This window comes from Rissa tridactyla, chromosome 8 (genome assembly GCF_028500815.1).
Source record: "Rissa tridactyla isolate bRisTri1 chromosome 8, bRisTri1.patW.cur.20221130, whole genome shotgun sequence".
Lineage (NCBI taxonomy): Eukaryota > Metazoa > Chordata > Aves > Charadriiformes > Laridae > Rissa > Rissa tridactyla.
Window position 1 is genome coordinate 30,760,014 of NC_071473.1, and position 19,159 is coordinate 30,779,172.

Consider the following 19,159-nt stretch of genomic DNA (forward strand, 5'->3'; position numbering starts at 1 on the left):
CCTGTTCCCTGCGGTAGGAAAGAGTGTTTTGTGAGCTACTGCACGAGTGTGCACGTTCATATTTTGAATCCTTATAAAAAACCACAACAAATCCCATTGTCAAAGATAATTCAGCCATTGCACAGGAGGGGCACATGTCAAGACTCATAATTAAAATAGCTTTTTTTTTTTTTTAAATATTTCATAGCATGAGTGAAGCATATTTATTGCAAGTTCTTCTGACACAGTTATGTCAGGACCAGACATCACATTCTGGTGTAAATGGGTTTTTCTGGCTGCAATTACTTATATATATTTACAGATATATGTGTGTATGTATACTATTTCTGCATATATATACTAAAATACATATATATATGTAGATAAAAATTAATTGGTGCACTCTGTGAATGGCCCTTGCTGTAGGGCCCTTTCTTTTCTGGGGCTTCCTAGGGCAGTTGTGCCATGCTACTTGCTTGCTGCAAGGCTGTTACCTGGTTCTTATGAAGAAATGTGTACCGTTGTTATGAAGGTAGTTTCCCCCTGCCACCCCCACCCCCCCCCAAATAGCTGTAGTCATGAGGGAAAATGGAGGGAGAAGCCTCTTGCCCTGTTACTGTCTTCAGCTGCGCTCCGAATGACAGTAGCACTGAGACTTTGAAAAGGAAGTTGTTTTGTTTTCTGCTTTGTGATATTGTGGAGTCCAATTCCACTCAGGCTCCCTCTTGGGAGAACGCCTATTTCTTACAGCATATTAGTCACTGAGTCCCTTCCTTCATCCAGAAACCATGCGAGATGCCTCCTCATCTCCAGCACTGAAATCGGAGATCTGCTCTAGCTGCAAGACAGCAGTCATAGCGCTATTTTTAGAAGATTTTAATGCATAGCCTTGAAGCTTGTTTTATTCAGACATATGAGAGGAAGCGATGATCAATTGTACAGCAAACGTGAAAACTGTAGGGTTAGGAAGCCTGTTGTGCCACTGGGGCTCAGCTCCAAATGATCTGACCGGCAAAGAAAAGCAGAAGTGGAAAATGAAAGTAAAAAAAAAAAAATGAAGAGATTTGGTTTACTTGGGGCAGGAAACTTGGTCTCAGAACTTTAAAGCAGTAGTTACTTAAAAATTAAATAGGAAGCAGAAATGTCAGGCTTGTCTCAGACATCAAAAGTATGTTCCAGGGAAAGGGTCTTGTCAAGCAAATCTCATTGCTACAAAAAATGTTACAAAACTGCTAGAAAACTGTACAGTTTCAGAGTTTCTGGACTTGGCTGAAAGCATCAGACCCTTTGATTTTTCAGAGCAGTTCTCGATGCTGTCATGATGTTACAGGGGCCTCAGTAATGATCTGAATTTTGATATTTACAATCTGTTAATTTTAATTAATATTTCACAGAAAGTAGTTCTAGATGATGAATTTTTTTAGGGAAAAGAATCCACCTTCGAATAGATTGCAAAGCTTTTCCATTGGTAAAATATTCATATATTTCTTAAGCAGATCGTTTGAGCTGCGGATGTCACAGTTCACATATTTCAATGTTTTTCTGAATCAAAACAAATCTCAGTTTATAATTTTCCTACTAGTTAGTTCATGTACAGTGTGGTGGCGTGCCACGCTGGCACTCCTCACAGCATCAGGAGGCACCGGTACACCTCTGCAGGGGAGAAGCTGATCATTTATTTTGTCTGGTGCTTATGCGTATTTTGTTAGACTCCACACAAAGTATTGCCACTTAGAACTAATTTCAAACCTTGCCTGATGATGATGGTGATGATCTCAGACTATGTCGACATGGCACCTCTGTGTGTCCCACTTCATGGATAATTCATTAAAATAAAGTAGGTTAAGCCACCAACTGACCAAACAGGCTCCTACTTCATCACACAAGCTAATAAGAAACTTCTCTGTGTCATAGTTGCTTGCTTTCTCTCCAGGCCAGCTCCAGACCCTATTTAATTAGGGAAGAGAAGCCAATGTGGTGACTGGTGATGGGGGCGAGGAGAGGTTTTACCGGAGGGGGAGAGGACAGAAAGAAGTTTGGTGGTTTCTTTCTTTAAAGATTCCTCTCTTTTCTTCTCAGCATCTTATCCAGCTATCTCAGTCCCCAGAATTTCCTGAGCCTTTTCTGATTATCCCCACTGACAGAAGGGGAAAACCAGGCTCAGTTCTGGCATCCTCGCTCCCCCAAAGCCGTGGAGCAAGGAAATGAAGAGTCTTACAAAGGATGAGAGACCCTGCTGAGCTTCGCCTGCTCATCCACAGCATAACCATCAGAAACACTCCAAATCAGGCATTTCTAGTTTAGACAGAGACTGTGCAGCTGCTGCCTTCTCTCTGCAGCTGGACGGTCAGGGCTGGTGGGCAAGTTCACCCCAGGTAGCTCAGATTATTTTCTTTGGACAAATGTCTGCTTGCTGTTGCTCAGATTGAGCCTTACCTAGCATGAATATAACAGCTTCTCAATCTGTCTGCCACTGAGCAGCACAGGCAGTGCTGTGGCATCCTTTTATTGTGGTTTAAGTGTGCGCAGGCTCTTCTGCATGTAGGAGGGCAGCAGGCAGAGTTTCCGCTGAAATGTGTTTAAGTTGAAGGTCTCCCGTGCATTGCCTCTGTGGTTGTATTTCCCAAAGCACATGTAGGGTTTTTTTTTTTAATCACTTTTTTATGACAAAAAATATTCTTTCCAAATGAGCTGCTATGACTGCTAAGTAGTACGCTTTGTTCAGGCTACAGCTTCAAAGTGGTGACATTGATTGAATGATAAAGCGTTAAAATCAGCAGCGCGGCAGGCAGGGCAGCTGGCACGGATGCTTCTGTGTGTCAGTGCGTGCCTTTTGTTTTCTTGCTCTAGAAAGGCCTAAGTAAGGAAAAGCAGGGCACACACCTGCATGGCTTCCTGCATCACGATGGGGACCGCTTTTCTCATGAAAATGGAGCACCTTCAAGTGGAGTAAGATCTATCATGTTGCGAAAGAGTAGTGGGCTCCTGTCAGCATTAATGTCAAAAGGTCTTTGTGCATAAATTAAAAATTATGCAGTGAAAACCACCACACATTTCTCAAAATCATGGCATTTCCTCTCTGAGTTCAGAAACCATGTTTGCTTATATAAAAAGAAAAATAGTTATGAACTGTGTACTGAAGTTGTAATTATGTCTGCAACCTAGGGTTCTCGCTACAGCGTTTTCTGACGGTGACGTTCTCTCTCTGTTGACATCAACGCAGTTGACCTCGGCACCCTGAACTTCACCCAGAGGCCCGTATTTTTCAATATGGGAACAAATAGGTAAGAAAAGATGAACAAATATTAAAATATTGCCAGAGGTGGGTTGCTGCCATACTGTCTGGGTGAGCTTATTGACTGCTGGCCAAGTCTGGCGCGTTCAGCTGGCATAGCAGTCTGCCTACCCTATATTGAACACCTACCTGTAAACCAACTCATATTTTTTCCTAAATTTGGCCTGCGTCTAGGTATGAGTAATTATGTTTGTAACTATACTTGGTTTGGCATTCAGAGAAAACCGGTGTATTTAATTTTATTTTCTTCTCTAAAAATCTCTTCAACTCCCAGGAGAAAAATTTAAAAAAAGTATGTATCTTTATGTATCTCCCCCCCCCCCCCCCCCCATATGATAATTCAGGCAAAGTAAATAATAAAAAAAAGTGTGGGGGGAAAAAAGGGCAAAAAAGCGCCACAGTCTCTAAAACTTCCAGGTTAATTTGTAACTTGACCATCAGTATGGTTGTGATGATTTCCTGTTCCCAGTGTATGGTGTGTTCACCCCAGCCAGCATGTAAGTGCCCCCCCCCAGCAGTTTGCTCACTCCCCCACAGGGGCATAGGGGAGATACTCAAAAGAGCAAAAGTGAGAAAACTTGTGGGTCAAGATAAAAACAGTTTAAAAAGCGAGGGGAAGGTGTGGGGGGAGGCAAAGTGATGCCAAGGCAGTTGCTCATCACCTCCCACAGGCAGACCAATGCCCAGTCAGCCTCCAAATAGCGGCTACTTTGGAAAGACCAAAATCCCCGGTTTTATTGCTGAGCCTGGCATTGCGTGGCATGCAATGTCCCGTCGGTCAGTCCGGGTTGCTGTCCTGGCTGTGTCCCCTCCAGCGTCTTGCACCCCCAGCCTGCTCCCTGCCGGGCAGAGTGAGGAGGAGAGAACGCCTTGACACCCTGCAAGGCACTGCTCAGCAACACTTCAAACATCGCTGTGCTATCAACACAATTGTAGTCACAAGACCACAAGGTGTGGGCTGCGATGAAGCAATTAACGCCATCCCAGCCAGACCCGGCACGCGTTGTTTCATTTCAAATTATGTTTCCTCTTTTTTCTTTTCCCAGTGTAGCTACTTGCTACCTTCTTTCCCACCCTTCTGCGCAAAGAGCGTGCCTCTTCCCTTACTACAGCCTCTTGACGGTTTTTAGTGCTGCCGCCTTCCCCAAAAGAAGCTTGCAGCCTCATCAGTGTATGTGTGTGGGGAGGGGAGCGAAGTGGGGAGTCGTGTCAGTGTATTTTGAACGGTGTAGGCTAACCAACAACTCGCAACAACTCACAGCTCAACATTCTCTTGAAGAAAACCGAATGTGGTAGATCAGAAAATTTCAGTGCTGTCTCAAATTAGATTTACCAAGATCAACAAAGATAGCACAAAGAAAATAGTTCAGCTTTGCAGCCCAGGGGAGCCGAACCTGTAGTCCTCTGTGCTGTACCTATGTGCTGCTGCTTTGTATAGAGCTCAAGGTCATTCAACCAATTTGCTGACCTTTGACAAAATCTTAATTTTCTACTCAGTCATTTCATTATATTTCATTCCAGCTCTCAGCAACACTGGCTTAAACTGAAAGTGAATAAAGGGAATAAGAAGAATTTCCTTTCTTCTATAAAAAGCCCCAATACTACAATAGGAAGAAGGAAAGCTTGTTTTTTTTTTTTAGTCCTCATAAACCAAGTGATTATTTGGAAAGGTAAGACACAAAACCTGGGGTGGAAAAATGATGAATACTGGCAATCTGTCTTTCAGACCAGAGCAGACGTTGCCTTAGCTAAGCTAGTCCCTGTAAAATTTCCTGACATTATTCCTGATACAATTATGAAGGTGATGGGCGTGTTTTTCTCCTTATTTTCTGAGACCTGCTTTTGAATTAGTGTTCCTAAAACAAGAAACGCATACTTATGCTAGTACACATGTACATACATAAGCATGTATTTGTGCATTGAGATTTAAAATCTCAATTTCTTCACTTTTCAGTGCCTTCTAGGATTTTTGGTTTAATAAAAAAAAATAGTAGAACTTACCCTCTGTTCATAAAAGAAATCAGAACATTAACTAATTTTAGCCTATTCACCACTTTACATCATGTCGCCGGTATTTCTGTTCTCTGTTTCTCTTGCTCCTCACGTGGCTGCAAGAATAGCAATTCTTGCATGTCAGGCAGTTCCTCATCTTAGAGGGGGAAGGACTTTTCTTGCCAAGCTTTCATGCAGTAAACACACTTTTTTTTTTTTTCTTTCCCTCAGTAACCCATAGGGGTTTGAGTTTTGCTTTGCAGAAAGTAATTCTGCTGGTAAGAATCTCTGTATGTTTTCTGTAAAGGATTTTGTCCCTCTTCCAGGCTTGGAAAAAAGGTTGAAATTCACCATTAGTGTTGTTTTTCTTTCAAACACTTCACTTGCAATTAATTTCAGAGCTTAGCTAAACTAAGGACAGTTACAGCATGTTGAATGTGTTCTGACTTTTAGTGTCAGACTTCTTTAAAAGCTGGTTGATTTATGCTGCTGCGTGCAGGATGTAAAAAATGCCAGCACGTCTGTGCACAGCATGCTTCATGTTTTCCTACCGTGAGGAATTTTACTGCTTTATAGAGCAAGGACGTGTATCTAAGGCCTTCCTGATAGATTATTCTTATATTTTCAGGGCTGCCACTGCAAAAATTGCATCAGATTATTTTCTCTAAGCCAGCTCTGGTGAATATTTTGGGCAATGGCGATGCATCAGATGGCAGACTTGTGAAGGAAAGCATGGGAACCACAATCAGAGAGTTATAGCTAGCTAATGCCTACAGCTGACAGAAGAGCAGCACTGTCCATGGCCGCGGGGCCTCGTACGTTGAACGTGTTCAGAGAAGGGCAATGAAGCTGGTGAGGGGTCTGGAGCACAAGTCTTACGAGGAGCAGCTGAGGGAGCTGAGGTTGTTTAGTCTGGAGAAAAGGAGGCTGAGGGGAGACCTTATCGCTCTCTACAACTGCCTGAAAGAAGGTTGTAGCCGTGTGGGTGGCATTCTCTTCTCCCAGGTAACAAGTGATATGATGAGAGGAAATGGCCTCAAGTTGCACCAGGGGAGGTTTAAACTGGATATTAGGAAAGATTTCTTCACGGAAAGGGTTGTCAAGCATTGGAACAGGCTGCCCAGGGAAGTGGTTGAGTCGCCATCCCTGGAGGCCTTTAAAAGACGTGTAGACGTGATGCTGAGGGACAAGGTTTAGTGATGGACTTGGCAGCGTTAGGTTAACATTTGGACTTGATGACCTTACAGGTCTGTTCCAACCATAACAATTCTATGAAGCTATTGCCACTGGATCCAAAGGCCACCACATAGATTGTCTGCTCTCGGTTAAATGCAGGAGATGACTAGTCTCACAGTAAGGCCCAGCAGAGACCCCCCTTCTCCTTGTGCTACTTGTGCCCATAGGCCACTAGCCCCCTGCTAGTCAGGCATCGAGCTGCCAGGGTAACCCAACAGGGAGGAAGATGTGAGGTGAGGGAGTCAGACAAGGGTTATGGGCCTGGTCTGAGGTAGGGGGATTGGGCTAGGAAGACAAAGCTGGCATGAGGCAGCTGCAGAGCAGTTGGGGCCCTCATAACAAGTTTTCAGAGGAAGGGTGAGGCTCTGCTCTAAACTTTGCTTTTGTCCCAGTGTTTGAGATTGTCCGTTGTGTGGGATGGAAAATAACGGGAGTGGTGATCCAGAGATAGGCCAAAGATGATGTGTATTGTTGTCCTGGAAGTGTCAGAGACTGAAAAGGAACATTTCTATCAGGAGTTGTGCTTTTAACAGTGCATCTTGGAGCAGGGGTCGCCATGGTAGAGCTCCTCGTATGTCTCCCTCGCAGCTCCTGTGTGAAGATGTTGGCTCTGTATTTCTGTGGCTATTGCACAGAAGTTTTATGGGTCAGACTTTGCGTGGGAGATGCAAAGAACAGAGAGGAACAAAGTATTGTACAGTAGGGAACTTTTTGGAAGTTCCTTGTCTATCCACAGGGAGTATTTTCCGGCTCTGTGGAGAACCACAAGATTTCTGGTATCACGCAGCATTTTAAAGGGGAACGTCTGACCACTGATCTCTGCTGTTTTGAAGTCATCACAAGAGAAAGGCAGATTACTTTTTTTTTAAATTATTTATATTTTTTTAATATAAAATGGAACATCATTAACATGCTGTTAATGTTAATATGAAAAGTTTTCTTCAGTAAATATATTGTCAGACAAGCTGCTGGAAACGACAACAGGGACAAAATATTATCAATAATAATTTGATTATTATTGATCAAATTATTATAGGACTGAGCAGATGCCTAATTCATCTTTGAGAAGATGAATTAGGCAGCGGCTGGAGAAAGAATTGGAATTGGACTACTATGAAAGCAGGAAACTATTCTCTGTATTTCTGTATAAGGATATTGTGAATATTTGCATTGGTCTTTTTTGGCACCATGGGTAACAGCAGAAGCAGCATGGATTAAACCTCCTCTCATAGAGCATGGCACAGGCTACAATAGAAGTCTCTCAAAAGGAAAAAAAAAAAATTGCTTTGAAAAACCTCAAAAGATACAGTAAAAAAAGAAGCTTCATGCTTATGGTAAGGTAACCCCTGATAAAAGGCTACGCAATATTGGCTCTCAAAACCCTCTTGAAATTAAATTAAATCTATTGAAATTCTTAGTAAAGACCTAACAAGTACTAGCTTTTATTCTGTCAGCGTGCCCTACTGTTCCTTACAAGCCACCTGAGATCTTCTTTTTAATAGCAGAGGTGATTGTAGAGATGTGTCCTAGAATTCAGAATATTACAGCAGTTCATCTGTCCATTTCCCTTATCCCCCTTTTCTAGGTAGGGCTGAACACCTTATGCCAAAGTACTGAGAATCTCAGAAATTGTTCTTTTTCTGCCTCTTTCTGACCACTTGACTCCTCCTTGCCTTGAGAACAAAATCAACTCAGGCTTTAGGAAACAGCCTGTGATAGTACGGAGAGCACCGCCTTCATTTCGTAGGTGCTGGCAGCTCCCTCTCAACACTGGCTGTTCAGGGCCTTGTGTCCAGTCCGACCTTCCGTCAGGCTTCTGCGCCCACCTGCACGCGTATCACTGCCAGCCCTTTCGCTTGCTGCTGCAGCTGCGTTTCTATGGACCCCACCTGAGAAGGAGGGGGATAGAAAGGGTGATGAAAAGACAAGGCTTTCCCCTTGCGGGGGGGAAGCACTCACCTGTGTGCATCAAATAACAGCATCAAGCTTTTTGGATGTTGTCCAAAGTCACTCTAATAGCAACAGGTTGATATATTTTTATAAGCGTGCATACTATGTCCTATATACTCCATAAAAAAATAAGAATGTGTTATTACACTGGGGACTGTTTTGAAGCAGTACAGGTAGAACACTGTCATTCCTCTGTAACTTCCCAGTATAAATTAGCTCCTCATTGTAATATCTTTGATAGCAGTGTGGTGTTCTGACCCTCTCACGTTTCTGTTTTTGCAGTTCTGCAGTATGTGAAGCGCTTGTTATTGCAGCAGTGATGATACTGAAGAAATAACAAGGCTCTACAGCATAGAAAGTTGTGTCAGTAGGTATGTGAATTAAAGGGTGGGAGGGAAACTGGCGGTAAGAAGTTCAGAAACCTGGTGCTTTACAGTAACTTCAACTTCCTCTATACAAATTTTCGCTGTTTTGAAGTTTGCAGATTAAAAATATAAAGGGAAGACTTGGTTATGGGAACTTTCCCCCTCCCCAGACAGTATCTGATAGGCTTGTTACCAATAAACCAAAGGTTCGTGTGGAAATATACTTACGCCTGTGGCTAGATGTACACTGTGCTGTTACTGGGCTCTCAAATCTTAATAACATTTTAGCAGGTTCCCTTGTCAAAGAATCTGTGTTTACTTCAGAAAACTGACCTGAAAAATAATTTTGCAAGGGGAACCCTCAGACTTCTCTGCAGAAACATGATTTGAGCATATTGAATCCCAGCAGCATTTGAGGGTGAGGATGCTTTAGTTCCTTGTCTACCAGCAGTTTGCTTGAGCTCTGAAGGACGTTAGTGGTGCAGCAAAGAGGCATCCTCAGTCCCCAGAGGTGGGAACTATGGATCCTATGGCATGACAGAACCTCTACCACACAGTCTACAGGCAGCCCATCTGTGTCCTGGCCTAGAGAGGATCCAAAGATAACCTAGTCCTTTCCTGTACTGCAGGATGTCTTTCAGGGTGTCTAACAGCCGCAGGCAGCAATGGGGAACAACCAGTGCACCCATGGTACTTTAATGACTGAAGTTCCATTTCTAGTGTTTGTTCAAGGGATGTCAAATGGGAAGCTGCTGCATACATCTAGTCTCCAAATGCTTCATAGAGCTAGCATTCTCTAGCTTGTACTAATATCCACGTGGGAAAATGGCCAGGCCACAGTATTTCCTCCTATGAAATCACCAGCTAAATGTTTTCAGGCCTATGTTTTTCAGTAATGTTACTAAATCACAGCCTCTGCACAGAAACCTTGAAGTGTCAGACTTTGAAATTTCAGCAAATGTAAGTCTAAGTATTGGGAAATGGCTGGAAGATTTCATTGCATTTACTGCAGTGATTACACAGGCTCTTAATGCCCAGAGTTTTAGTAGAATGTGAGTGGCAGTTGGCACTGTGTTTGGAGGAAACCCTCACATAAAAAGAATGTTTCAAAACAGAAATATTTCAGATTCCCATAAGAATGGAATGGCTGGGGGGAAAAAAGGTAGCTAGGGTCACTCCAGAGTGACATAAATGAAAATCTTTGCCTTACTTTTGAAATCATAAAGTAAAAAATTTCTTCTTCATAGGCTGCTCGTTCCAGAGGTGGGGTTTTTTGTTCTTGTTGTTTGTTTTCTAATGAAATGCCACAAAAATTGAAAGAATTTCTAACAGTTTCAGTATAGAATGTGCCTAGGTCTCTATTAGTGATTGACACTGACTTTAAAGATCATGTTACCTACCTTTCCCTCTACCTACAACTTGATTATTGTCTTGGGCTATTACCTTAGATTATATGCCAGGTTTAAGAGATTAGTTTTGAAAGCCTTTTTTTTTCCTGCTGCATAATTTGGTGTATCTAGAAGTTCCTCTGCTGTTTTTATATTATCATCCATGGTATCATTATTGACAAAATAAAGGCATCAGGAATACTTATATTTTGGAAACAAAATAAATACGGGTAATATTCTTAACTCCAAAACGCCATATCAAATAGGCAAGAAATATCTATCCAAAAATCAAAAGATCAAATTGGAGTTTATGGCAAAAAAGAAATGGAAAACATAGTATTGATCATGGACGACAGGCTTTTCAGGAAAAAAAAAAAAAAACAACAAAAAAATTAAAGTGCCCCAAAGAAACTTCATGCACAATTCTGCAAACTGCTTTCAATTATAGGTCTGTATGCAAATCTATAAACTCTAGATATTAAAAGAAAGCTGTATTCAGTTACTGATTCATAACTATCAGAATTCACCATCCAAGTGTCCACAAGAAGTAATGTCACTTCAGAGTCCTCGCATTTCAGAGCTAACTTGTTAATTATGCAGAGAATAATTAGGAGATACTTATGTATGTAAACTTCTTAGCTATGTAGATATTTGCAACTACAGAAGCTGGGGTTTTTTTCATAGCATTTGTATGCTGGGCATGATGTATAGAAAAATGGATTCTTATATTTTTGTTCTTCAAATACACGACGATTTTAAACAGTATGAAGCGTTGAGCTAGTGTAAACTGACTGATGGTTAGTAATATTTTAAAATTATTTAAGATAGCTTTAAAAATGAATCAAAATTTTAATTAATTAAAAATTCATAGTCACTAAAGGAGGTGAATGGGGATGAATGCTGATATTGGGTAGCCTTACCTTTTTAGGTGTTCTTGCCACGTTGGAAAGCATTGCCAGATTAAAATGTAAAATATATTATTGTGTGCAGGCTGAATGCTACTACCATGTTCATAGCGGGGAGACACTCCCTTGACGATGAAATCTAGAGAGCTGCTGAACAAAAATACCAGACACTTGTACCACACTTTGCAGTGTGGAATTTTCTTCAGTCCTTACAGGCAGCTACAGATCAGGGAAGAATCTTCAGTGGAAATGTGGTGGTTGGTGCGTACACGTGCACACATGTGTTGATGAAGACCTCTACCAGTCCTGCAAAAATAGTTTTAAAGTCTCTCCCTATCTCCCTGAAGCATCCTAGGGCTAATTCCAGAGATAATGAGAAACATAAATGTGGGGTGCAGAAGGCAGAAATATTTATGTATAAATCAGACGGGGGGGTGGGGGGGTGGAGGTGGGGAGGGGGGGAAATGTTTTTTAAAAGAAAAAACAAACATAAATGCAATGATCGCTTTGAATTGCCTAACTAGACACTACTGCTTATCTGTGTCTTTTATCTTTTCTACCCTTCTCTTCCTGAAATCCAGTTTTAATATGTTCACAAAGTTGATTTGAAACATGCCTCAATAAGAGACTACAGTGCACTATCTCGGGGAACTATTACCTAATGATACCAAAGAGTATGTAGGTTTCAATGTGTTATGACTAAAAATAAGAAGGGGTGGGCTTTTTAATCTGGATAGCTATATGCGGAACGAAGTGTGTGTGCCTACATGTGCATATATGTGCCTGTATAGACACATATAGATAGTTATACAAATGTCAGCAATAGTGTGAAAATTTCAAAGCTTCTCAGATACACTGTAATAGATCTCTAGTGTTTATAGGGTGCATTTTAAATGCGGTGTTCCTTTCCATATGGACTGCATTTTCAAGCTCCTTTTCTTTCTACCCTTCACCTCATTGGAGTATTCATTTTCTTTGTGCAGAAGACCAGCAGGAGGTCTGTAAAATGACCTTTTTTTTTTTTTAGTAAGGACTACAGGATTTGGCCTATAGTTTTAGTGTAGATGAAAGAAATAGTGGATTTCTTTGAAAAAACAAGGAAAATCAGGACCGTTTTGTTCAGTACTACACCACTGTTTCCAGTAATTGCCTTGTACAGTTTGCAAGTCTTTCCACTTTATGTAAATACTTTAACTTCTGAAAAAATCCCTTATAGCTGTGAGGTGGGGCCTTTTGAAGGAGGTGTTCTTTTGAAGGTTCGTGGGTCTCTTAAACACACATTTTTTTCTTCAAAGTAAATCTTGTAGACTCCCTGTCACAAATCCTTCTTGTTAGGAATTCTGCTTGAAGAACTGTTTGAATTTCAGTATCAGGTGTTTCAAACAAATACGTCTAATGCCTCAATACATTTTTCTTATGGTCAGTCAGTCGCCCTAAATAAGAAAGAGAACCTCTGATAATTTGAAATCTATTCCTAGCAACCCTTTGAAGAAAAAAAAACACAACCAAAACCCAAACCAATCTGAGGTTTTTATAGTTACTCCTGGAAACTAAGAAAGGGAAAGTAACTGTAAAGTAAACTTTAAATTTTTGAAGTTGTTGAAAACAAAAAAAAACCCAAACAGGCCCACCTTCTCCCCACCGCCATTCTCCCCCCAGATTTCAGAAACCAACTTCTCACCCCTTGGTGAGCACTTGGTGAAACTCTTCTGGTTCAGATTTATGTAATGGTGTTACAGACTAACCTAGGTTAGCAAAGCTCTCAGGACATCATCTGCCTGGTTTCCTTGCTTAGAGCAGGGCTTACTTCAATGTTAGTTGCTCACAGCCTTTTCTAATCCAGTTTTGGCTCTGAGGATGGATGCTCCACAGCTGCTCGGGGCAGCTCATTGCACTGGATGTCTGTCCTTGTGAAATTTTGGTTCTTAATAGAGAGTCATAATTCTGCTCTATGCGATTGGTGCCTGTTCCTTATCTTTTCATTTTGCACCTTTGAGAAGTGTTTGAATCTGTCTTCTCTACAACCACCCACCAGGTAGCTGAAGACAGAGCAATAACATCCCCTGGAGCTTTTTTTTGGTCTAGACTGACAAGCTTACTTTTCTCATTCTCTGCTGCTTCATCATGTGCTCCAAATCCCTATACTTTTATAAATAAGATAAATGAGAGGTGCAAAACTCTGTAGCAGAAAACAATGCAGATAACATATAGGTAGGCTTTTGACTCCTAGATAGAGGAAATAATTCATTACAAGCATGTCTGTCATTATCAGCTTAAGCTGCCAAGTGAATAAGTTGTATTGTAAGTTTTCTATAGTGAAATCCTATTCTAGAAGATTTTATTGTTTGCAGGACAAGGGGTCTGTTTTACACATTATTCAGGAGTGAGGCCATAAGGTTTTAAAGCATTCACCTCTGAATTTCTTTCTGTAGCTAAGAACGGCTATTTTGTTTGATATAATTTTGAAAATTCCAATATGCTATAGTGCAAAGGTTTTGTAGGCTCCAAATACGCAAAGAGAAAAGGAACTTTTAAAGTTGGGTGTGGAGAAAAAGAATATTATAATCTCAAATAAGCCTCATAATAAAAGCTAGAGGTTTTGCTCAGTGTCTCTATGCAGCTGTTGACATAAGGAAGTACATACCTCATCTTGAATTTAAAGCCTTTAGCTATAAGACGATTAAGGGAGCACACAGATTACTTGGAAGCTTGTCTGGTTTATGTGGAATTGTTGCAAGATACTTGCAGCTCAAGGGCACCATCTTGTTGGTTGGAAAACCAGAGGGTGAACTTGTGTCTTGAAGTGCAGCCTTGTTTTTAGGCAGGGTCTCCAGGAAGGAGAATCATAAATCTGGAATGTCATAAAATCTTTTCCCAGCATTCAAGGTCAAGCTATAAATCTAAGTTACCAGGTCTCCTGCTAGATATGTAATTTTTCTGGGTCTTAGAGCTTAAAGCTTCCAAGAAGTGACCCTTTAAATGCTATCAACATTAATTTTAGCGGCAAACGTGAACATTAACCTTGCTGAGCTGGGCAATATGAGTTGCTTAAAACTCATATGACCAAACGTTTTTGTGTAAGATGGAACACAAAACGTGTTCCATGTTACACAAACATAGAGCATGTAAAGGATGCCCTTAGCCTGATAACCCTTCCAGCTAAAAATGACAACTATTTTGCAACTTTGTACATGTGTGCATACTCATGTACATGTTCCTATCTACACCTACATACACACTGAGGATCCTGTGCATCATTGCCCCTATGGAACCCTCCTTTGAACTTCCTAAATACTTTTAGAGCTGAGTGTTGGGCACAATAACCTGACACCTAGATGGAGCTGGACATAGTGAAGCACATTGTACCAGCGTTTGTGCGTTCTCTGCTGAGATTATTACCAGCATCTTGCTTTCATCTGCAGTGTTCTGAGTGATCACCGCTTCTTACTTTATGATCTACTTTTCTCCTCTGTTCTCCTCCTCCCACTTCCTTCCCACACACATTTGCATTTTTCGTCCAGAATGTGTGTGCTGCACAGAGCTGGATCAATCAAAGTGTGCATTCCCCTGAACAGTGGTATGGTTAGGGGACATCCGGTGAAAAAAGACAGACTCTGTCACTGCTTGTCCCCAGCTTAGGAGGAGGACAACATAGATCTCTGCACTAGTAATATAGTACGTCTTCTAAAGATGAAAGTGTTCAAATTATTACGAAGAATGCTGCAGAAATGGCCATAAAGCAACAGCTATGGCTTTCTAAACATAGAAAACCCAACCTCGTGCCTCATTGGCTGGTAAGGAAAGGAGGAAATACTAGCAATTCAGTAAACAATAGGTAGATTGAAATGTACAGTTAAACTACACGCCAAAACACACTGACATAACACACATGCCATCGAACCTACTGCCGAAAAGGGGAATTAGGGAGGGCTATTTAATGGAGCATTTTGTTCCATACAACATGTTCAAGTCCTGTCTTGTCAACTGGAAGCCATCAACAAGCTGAAAGAGCTGAAAGGCAGAGCAAGAGATGTGCCCTCAGCACTTGGACTGGACAGAACTCGGAATTTCTGCACACTTCTGCAACCCCTCCACTGCCCCAGAGCAGGGTTCGTTGGTCCTGTGGGACCTGGGAGTCGGTGTCATGTATGCTTTAGTTCAGTGCAAACTTCAAATCACCCAATGTATCATGGCAAGAGCCAAGAAACCAGCTTATCAATTTAGAAGAACCTGGGGCACTGACTGAAAAAGTTTTGCTGAATCTTTAAAGTAGTCTTCAGATGATAAGAATTTGGGTAGTATTTATCTGTTACTGTATTTTTCTACTTCCAGTAAGAACATGCTGGCTCCTGTGGCACTTCAGATACAGCCAGACTTTGAGAAGGAGCTCGGTACGTCTGATACACTAAATGAAATCTAAGATATTAATTAGATTGTCCCCAAAGGACCAGCCTTTTCGCCCAAACAATCCAAAGGTAAGAAGGCATGCACTGACGTGAAGGTTTCAATATGTTAAGTTGAGGTTGGGGAGCTGGGGGCTGGATATCAACACTGTGTTTTCAGCTCGCAGAATATTTCTTAACTTCAGGAGCCTGGAGTGGGCTGCATCAAAACGCCTTCACTGATCTCCAGAAAGTCTGTCTTCAAAGAGATCTATGAGGAGCAACATGAGTGAAATTGTGGCTTCACCAATGTAGCTTGGATTTTACTTATCTGGAGAAGAAGGTTATATTCAGGCCCTCAGTTGTGTATTTTGCAACTCTGCCCCATTACTGGGCCTTGGTAATTATCGCACAGGAACCAGAAAGTGAAACCAGCTTGGAAAGCTGAGAGCAGCAGCGCTTTACAGGTCAAGCTGAGGCAAAAAGAGAAAGCAGCAGTCAGGAGTTTTTATTGTTTTTCAGTTACATCAACTTCAGTTATAGCTTTTTTTGGGTGTAATAGTCTTCACCTGAGAGTCTTGAAAACACTGCTGCTGATCTTTCATGGCATAATTGACAGTAAAGGCATTAAATGTATCTAAAGTTGCAGTTAAACAAAACTTGCTTCCAATACATAAACTAGTGATAAACACAGCATAAAAACTATTATCAGCAGTAAAGTAGTTTAAGTGGATATTTGCTTGGATTCAAGATAGATAATCTGTTTGACAGGACCTTTAGGTTTTGTTTTTCCTTTTGAGCTTTTACTTCATCGATAAGCAATTTTAAGAGGTTTTGAAGATTGTTGTAGATAGTTATAAAACTGGTTTTACACAATTTAACTATTGTAGATCAGGCAAAGCAAATGATTTTTTTTCCCTTAACTTGAATGGCAATGAAAGCATAAAACACCTTAAAATAGGTAAGTAAGTAAAGGTGCGTGATCTTCAGGGAATTCATGTGGTTGGATGGTTGTACAAAGAATATGTACATTTTCATAGAATCACAGAATGGTTCATGTTGGAAGGGACCTTAAAGATCATCTAGTTCCAACCCCCTGCCATGGGCAGGGACACCTCCCACTAGACCAGGCTGCTCAAAGCCCCATCCAGCCTGGCCTTAAAAACTTCCAGGGATCATTTCAGCCTGCTCAACTTTCCAACACTGACCTAGGACATATATCAAAACCAGACTTTCTCAAAAACACTTTTTCTGCTTCCCGTTACCCCGTGGACCAGAGCAGAGGCCGCTGTGGAAACAGCAGAGAAAAGCTCTTCCCATCTCATTTTGGAACTTCTCTTTTCTCACACTGCTTGTGTTCCTCATGCAGACAAAAGGGAATGAAGACTGAACTCCCCATCTCGCCCCAAACTCGAGGGTTTGATTGGAGCTCGGTTTCCTCAGGACTAGTATTTGGCACTCTCACTGTCCGAATATCGCAGTAGTGTGCAAAAGATATTATTTCCAGCTAGAAGGAAGTGTAAGCCTGACCTTAAACATTTATGTTTTAAGAAGGCGAGCTGTCTGTGAACAGAAGTGAGAAAGTTTAGACGTTGGTAGGTATTTTTTCAGGGTAATATGGGAAACTTGGAGAAAGGAAGGTTCCAAGGGCAAGGAATAGCACAAAGGATTTTCTGGGTCAGAGACAGTGGAGGGGAGGCTGGTCTTATTTTGTTTACTATCATTTTGTCTTTAAATTATGTTCCTGTTTACAGTAGAATTAGTAAAGGAAAATGAACAGATTAATTGCTTTTCTTAGAAAAAGCTTCTTTGTGAATCCATATTTTTCTATAGCGGTTGGTCTCTTCCACCTAAAATGACAGTGTGCTGGATGAGGGGGTAAAATCCGTCACAGAAACTTCACCCCTCCAGAATGAGTCTCCATACGGGGCAACTTGCTGAACATCAGCAAACTGAAAATGAAGGTGTGATGTCAAACTGAAATGAGGTTGATACCTTTCTGACTATACTTGTGTCTGAAGGAAAATCCTTATTTTTTGTTTACCAGTTTACAGGCTTGATAGATCGACTTTGCTCTAGGAACTGGCTACATTTAGCTAAGTTTTTCTTGTTGTGCATAAAAGCCGGTTTTAAATAATGCCTCTGTATTTTAACTCAGAATGTCACAAACTCTAAAGCTGATCTTATGAGAAGAAAAGGACAGACAAAGCCTCTTGCCTAATAATTGTGGCATGGAGTTTCATCTTCTGTGATATTTCCTAACTTACTAAGTATAGGAAATAACACTTGCTATAAGGCAGAAAGAGGATGTGCAAATATTTTTTGCTGATCCGGGGAGGGGGAGAGCACATTACCTCAGTTAGTATGTCAGCCTGAGCTTCATGTGGGAAAAATGAGCTGTTCTTGCTATGCCAGAATTTATATTGCTAATGCTTTATCACTTTTTAAAACAAATTGAAGAAACAATAGTGATACTAGGCCTTTTTTTTTTTTTTTGACAGAGACTAGATTTTTGGCAGCGTACACATGAGCACAAATTATAAAATTAGCTGTTGAGAAATTGTGATATTTCTTTGTGAGACACATGAGAGGGTTTGGGTTTTTTTCCCTGAACTGGAGGAATCTGATACTGTTTTACTCCTGTTGTGATTCAATTGTTTACATACTCTGAGAATTCCAGGTGTTTGGGGAATATTGCAGTGTGATAGACTCTACAAGCTTTCCCTCCTCCCTGTCCTCTTTTGGCTATTTTTGGCTATTCCATTGCATTGTATGCAGTAAACATATTGTTTGTGTTTATAAGGCCCCAGCAATATGTTTCTTGATCTTTTCTGATGCAATTAAAGTAGCCAATTTGTGCTAAATGTCTTTGAGTGTTTAGTACAAAATATCCTACAGTGAAATAGAAATAAGCTATAAAACAAAAGTAACGAAACAAATCTTTTTATTTCAGAGTTTAATTTCCCAGTGCTGCCTTTTCTCTTACCTGTCTTTAAATCGCTCAGCTGTTTCCTTGGCTCTCTGCCACAGTTTGTGTCTCCCACAAGAGCCTACTGATTACCTGGCTATTACTTTAAAAGTATGTATTTCCAATATTTCTGCACCTCTGTTAGCTGACTTTAATTGTGCCCATTATCAAGAAGTGATAGGGGAGCATTTGAAATTGCATAAATGACTTTGTATAATGCTCATTTTAATCCTTTTAATAAAATTGAAATGCTAAATTGAATCTCTCTCTCACTTTTGTTTAGGTTTACCTTCTGCAGTTCTCGTTCAGACTAGACATCTAAAAAGACCAGCCGCGTCCTAACTGCAGATCTTATTTTTCCTGAATAATCTAGCATTGTCTTCAGTTTTTCTCTTCCATTGTGATTTTCAATCTGCAGTAAGCTTTTTCTATGTCCCAGGACAAATAATATTCCTGACTAAAAGAAAGGATAAAATCAGTGTGGTGGTAGCAGAGAAAATGAGAAGGCTGATGGTTTGGTAAATTTGGATTTAACGTAACTACTATTGCAGACAACTAATCAATTTGAAATACTTTGATCGAGAGCTACACATAACATGCAGCAAGTAACCTTCTTTCCATGCTACTGCAGTGCATCTCATGTATTTTTATTTTTTTTTTTACTTCTGCCCCTTCCCCCCTTCCCTCAATTATTACCTG